The following is a 6,187-nucleotide window of genomic DNA, read 5'->3' on the forward strand; positions in this document are numbered from 1 at the left end:
GGAGCGATCTACATCCGGCTCCTGTCGGCCTGCATTTCTTTGCTTCATCCATTTTGTCTAATTGGAAGGCTGTATATGTATGGGCCACATGTGGGGCAGGCTCTGAATGAGTGTTCCTTCTGTGTCTGTTTTAATCTTTGCCTCTCTCTTCCCTGCCAAGGATATTCTTGTTCCCCTTTTAAAGAAGGAGTGAAGCATTCACATTTTGATCATCCGTCTTGAGTTTCATTTGTTCTAGGCATCTAGGGTAATTCAAGCATTTGGGCTAATAGCCACTTTTCAATGAGTGCATACCATGTGTGTTTTTCTGTGATTGGGTTACCTCACTCGGAATGATATTTTCCAGTTCGAACCATTTGCCTACGAATTTCATAAAGTTATTGTTTTTGATAGCTGAGTAATATTCCATTGTGTAGATGTACCACATTTGCTGTATCCATTCCTCTGTTGAAGGGCATCTGGGTTCTTTCCAGCTTCTGGCTATTATAAATAAGGCTGCGATGAACATAGTGGAGCACATGTCTTTTTTATATGTTGGGGCATCTTTTGGGTATGTGCCCAAGAGCGGTATAGCTGGATCCTCAGGCAGTTCAATGTCCAATTTTCTGAGGAACCTCCAGACTGATTTCCAGAATGGTTGTACCAGTCTGCAATCCCACCAACAATGGAGGAGTGTTCCTCTTTCTCCACATCCTCGCCAGCATTTGCTGTCACCTAAGTTTTTGATCTTAGCCATTCTTACTGGTGTGAGGTGAAATCTCAGGGTTGTTTTGATTTGCATTTCCCTTATGACTAAAGATGTTGTACATTTCTTTAGGTGTTTCTCAGCCATTCGGCATTCCTCAGCTGTGAATTCTTTGTTTAGCTCTGAACCCCGTTTTTTAATAGGGTTATTTTTCTCCCTGCGGTCTAACTTCTTGAGTTCTTTGTATATTTTGGATATAAGGCCTCTATCTGTTGTAGGATTGGTAAAGATCTTTTCCCAATCTGTTGGTTGCCGTTTTGTCCTAACCACAGTGTCCTTTGCCTTACAGAAGCTTTGCAGTTTTATGAGATCCCATTTGTCGATTCTTGATCTTAGAGCATAAGCCATTGGTGTTTTGTTCAGGAAATTTTTTCCCGTGAGTAGGGGGGTTTCTTATCTAGACTGGAAACAGTTCCCTATGAGCGGTCTTCCTTACAAGGCTGTGAACATGGTCATACTGTGAGTTCATGTACTCATGATTTACTAGAAAGAAGCAGTCTGAAGTTTAATTGCTTAGTCCTTACTAAAAGCAGTGGATGGAATGAATACATTAATTTTGATTTTCTGGTAAATGGTATTGGAGTAAATACTGAAGTGTCCAGCCTTTCTAGACTAGCAGCAGCTGAGTACCTTGAAAATCTAATTTATGTGCGAGTCAGTGTCCTGGAAAGATTCCTAGCTGTCCTGAGAGGGAAAGGAAAAGCTGCTAAGAGTTCCCAGGTCATATGTTGTTCTTACTCATCAGCTTGATGACCCACCAAGACCTCAAAGACTAAAAAAAGTAGTTGTTAAATGTGCAGGGCTCTCATCTGAAATTAAAACCATAAGCTTGTGGGAGTGGTCAAACAGATTGATCTGATTTGAGGCCTGCATTACCAGAGGGAGCTCATGCTGGACACTGCCTGGATGACAAGGAATTGACATCTAGATAGCTCAGAGACCTAGGGTAGAACCAAATATGACTGGCAAAACAAAACAAGACAACCAAAAGAGCAATGAAATGATTTCTAATATGTTCTGTAGTACTTATAATTTGGTGCCTTGTCCGGTTGTTTTCAGATAGGCTGCAACTGATGTGAGCAGAGGCAGAAACCCACAGTTAAACATGAGGTGAAGAGAGAGTCCAGGGTGGAGGTCTCCATATGGTCTTTCCCCTCAGAGTTTGGATAAATACTGCAAAAGAGGTGAAAGAGGAATTGTGGGAGCCAAAAAGGTCAAGGACAACATGCCTCTTAGGGTTCACAGAGACTGAAGTGGGATTCATAGAGCTTGCTTGGCTACGCACTAGGTCCTCTGTGTACGTGTTATGGTTTTTGACTTGATGTTCGGCAGTGGAGACTTCTGAAAATGGGAATTGGGGTCTGTCTCACTCTTTTACCTGCTCTTGACACTGTTTTCCCCCTCCTGGGTTGTCTCTCCCAGCCTTGATGTGAAGGTTTGTACCTCATCTTGTGGTGTCTTGTACAGTATTCAGTTGCTGTGCCTGGAAAGCCTGTTCTTTTCTCAGGAGAGACTGGGTGAAGGGGATTGGATCTGTTGAATGAGAGGAGGTGGGAGGAAATGGGGAGATGGGAGGGAGAGAAAGCTGTAGTTCACATGTATGAGAATAATAAACATAAGACAGAACTTTGATTATTCTAATTTGTTATTTGATCTACAAAGAAAGACACCAGGTGACAGTAAATGTTTACAAATTACAGTAACAACATTCTTACTCAGTTTCCCCTTCCATCCATTTTTCCCATATTTCTTGTCTATACTCCTCCTAAATCATAAAGAAGAATGGCAGGGATCCCAGCCAACAGGGTCCATTGTGGGTTGGCCATTAATATAATTGCTTCCTTGTTACTGAGAAAATGTAAAGGTCACTTTAACAAGAGTGCTTGGTTTCAAAGTCTGGTCAACAGGGTAAGAAAGTTATTTGTGTCTTAATGCTAACCTCCTAACTTCTTAGAGAGTGTGGACAGCTATCCAGAGGAATTCACCAGGCCACCCACAGCCCAACTTGAGTACTTTCCTCACTAAACTCTGTGGACCCATGAAATCCCCCGCGTGATTTCTTACACTTAAATGCAACTTTCATTCCACATACCCTGTATCTTACTTTGAGAATCAGATGTTTAATTATCTGCCATGTTAATGATTTGTTTGAGAAAATTATAAAGAATATCTGACTCATCTAAACATATCTCATTATTTAAAAAAAATTCACAATCATAAGTTTAAAAAAGTAATTGCAAGTAATACCTGGAAATTTATGGTGGTGTTCAGAGAAATCTGTACTGACTTAATGGCTGTAAAGTAATATTAGTGTGTATACTCTAAATTCTAGATGTCTAGAGAAATTAAGTGTGTATGTTTGTGTGTATTTGTGTATATAGGTATATACAAATATAAATACATATAACATGCTTATATGCATATGCAAATTTGTCTGCCTATATGTATATAGGTCAGTCATCACACGCATGGCAAGAATGAGCTATTTATTTTGATATGATGATTATGTGCATGTCAATTTAATAATAAACCTAGAGAGTGAGGGTCTGAAGCGTGAATAAGATTGAATTGCTATATTAGAGCAATTGGATAGAGAGAGTTTGCTGAAAGGAGGAATGTGAAGCCTATTTAATTGCTGACATGAATAAACAGCTAAGGTAGAGTGAATGTGTATTCAGGGTAGTTTTTGACTTTTTGCAATCTACAATGAACTTTAAATTCTACCTAACACTCTCAGTTCAAATTTCCTATACTACTGCAAATGTTAATACCTTCTTTTACTCTACCATTTTGGTTTTAAGGCAGGGCAGCTTTGGCTGTCCTGGAACTCACTTTGTAGACCAAGCTGGCCTTGAACTCAATGATCTGCTAACTTCTGTTTCCCAGATGTTGGAAATAAAAGAATGTGCCACTACCGGCCAGCCTTTCATTTTCTATAACTGCTTACCCTTGCATTTTCGTTTCAGTTTACATACTTGATTATTCTATATATTATATTTAATGATAACTGATGATAACTGACTTCCATGGCAAAAGGAGAAAGAATATTAACAAACCAATAAACTGTTTCAGGAAGAAGCACTAAGCTGATCATTGTGTGTTTGGAGAATCGGTCATCTGTTTCCAGTGCATGGAATTAATGACAGCTACATGTTTGGTGTTAGCATTTCTCACCGTTTCTTTTTCTCAGTGCTACACCTGGAGACCAGGAACTCATGCACGCAAGGGAAGTGACACACAGCTCATTGCTGCTCCGACACTTCCGTGTCCTGTTCATAGGGGGGTTGAGCTGACAGGAAGATTTTGGTTGTCAGAGTTCCATGGAAATTCAACAAATAAATGTGCACCTGAGAAATAGAGATGTAGATATCCTTAGCTCACTATCAGACTGAGCCTGGGGACCCCAGTGGAAGAGCTAGGAAGCCTGAAGGAGCTGAAGGGGATTGCAACCCCAAAGGAAGAACAATATCAACCAGCTGGACTACCCAGAGCTCCCAGGGACTAAGCCACCAACGAAAGAGTATACATGGGGTGATCCATGGCTCTAGATGCTTATGCAGCAGAGGATGGCCTTATCTGGCATCAGTGGGAGGGGATGTCCTTGGTCCTGTGGAGGCTTGATGCCCCAGCATAGGAGGATGCTAGAGCGGTGAGGCAGGAGTGGGTGAATGGGTGGAGGAGGACCCTCATTGAGGCAAAGGGGAAGGGGAGAAGAGGAATGGGATGGGGGATTTGTGGAGGGGCAACCAGGAACGGGGATATAATTTGAAGTGTAGACAAATAAAATGATTAATAAAAAATGTACACTTTGTTATCTTATTCCTTTCTGCTAAAGCTGCTAAAGCATCGCCGAAGGAAGTTATTCATTGGAGCACTGAGCTCTGAAACAACCAATGAGAGACAGAGGAGCCATTTTGAGCAATGGGAAACACTCATTGATTGTGTGGTAATGAGAGATCCAAACACCAAGAGATCCAGCATCCTTGGGTTTGTCACATAAGCCGCAATGGAGGAAATGGATGGTGCCATAAATGTGAGACCACACAAGGTGGATGGAATTGTTGTGGAACCTAAGAGAGCTGTGTCAAGAAAAGAATCTCAGAGACCAGGTGCCCACTTAACTGTGAAAAAGATCTTTGTTGGTATTATTTAAGAAGACACTGGAGAACATCATCTATGAGATTCTAACAGTATGGGAAAATTGAAGTGATTGCAATTATGACTGATAGTGGCAGTGGAAAAAGAAGGGCTGTGCTTTTGTCACCTTTGATGACTATGATTCTGTGGATAAGATTGTTATTCAGAAATACCATACTGTGAATGGCCACAATTGTGAAGTAAGAAAGACTCTGTCGAAACAAGAGATGGCCAGTGCTTCATCCAACCTGAGATGGTGAAGTGGTTCTGGAAAGTTTGGTGGTGGTTGTGGAAGCGGTTTTGGTGGCACTGACAATTTTGGCCGGGGAGGGAACTTCAGTGTTCATGGGGGCTTTGGTGGCAGCCATGATGGTGGTGGATATGGTGGAAGCGGAGGTAGCTATAATGGATTTGGCAATGACGGAAGCAATGTTGGAGGTGGTGGAAGCTACAATGATTTTGGCGATTATAACAACCATGATATTGGGCTGATGAAAGGAGGAAGTTTTGGAGGCAGGAGCTCTAGCCTTTATGGTGGTGGAGGCCAGTACTTTGCTAAACTTTGAAACCAAGGTGCCTATGGAGGTTCCAGCACCCGCAGTAGCTATGGCAGTGTCAGGAGGCTTTAATTACAGCCGGAAATAAAGCTTAGCAGGAGAGGAGAGCCAGAGAAGTGACAGGCAAACTTCAGGTCACAACAGATTTGTGAATTCAGCCAAGCAGAGGTGGCAGGGTCTAGCTGCTACAAAGAAGACATGTTTTAGACAGTACTCATGTATGTGGGCAATAGCTCCAGGATTGTATCTGTGACTAATTGTATAACAGGTATTTCAGTTTCTGTTCTGTGGGAAGTGTAAAGCATTCCAACAAAGGGTTTTACTGTAGACCTCTTTCACCCATGCTGTTGATTGCTAAATGTAAAAGTCTGATCGTGACACTGAAGAAATGTGTCCTTTTTTTAAAGTACACTTGTCTAGTGTTTAATGTCAACTAAGTTTTACTTATCTTCTATTTCAGTTTTGCAGTATTTTAGAACTCCATATTCAGGGAAAAAATAAATCACTAAAACCACATTTATCCTTCACCACAGTCCCTAACAGGGTTCTCAAAGGGAAACACGTATGCACTTCAGTGCCACAGCCCCTAGTTTACCCCGTATTTTTTTCATTGGAACTTGTATGCTGTAGAATGCATAGGGAACCCAAGCTTCTATTCTGTCTAGACTTTCCTACCTCATTCATGCCTTTATCTAAAGTTAATGGTCAAATCGGTGCATAAATTCTAATTGTTTGCCGCCATGTTTCA

General features: G+C 41.4%; 1 pseudogene; it reads left to right on the forward strand.

The window, feature by feature from the left end:
* The first annotated feature begins 4,544 nt into the window (after positions 1–4,544).
* On the forward strand, positions 4,545–5,511 carry Hnrnpa1-ps19 (heterogeneous nuclear ribonucleoprotein A1, pseudogene 19; annotated as a pseudogene).
* Positions 5,512–6,187: the final 676 nt, after the last annotated feature.

This window comes from Rattus norvegicus, chromosome 8 (genome assembly GCF_021556685.1).
Source record: "Rattus norvegicus strain SHRSP/BbbUtx chromosome 8, alternate assembly SHRSP_T2T, whole genome shotgun sequence".
Classification (NCBI taxonomy): domain Eukaryota; kingdom Metazoa; phylum Chordata; class Mammalia; order Rodentia; family Muridae; genus Rattus; species Rattus norvegicus.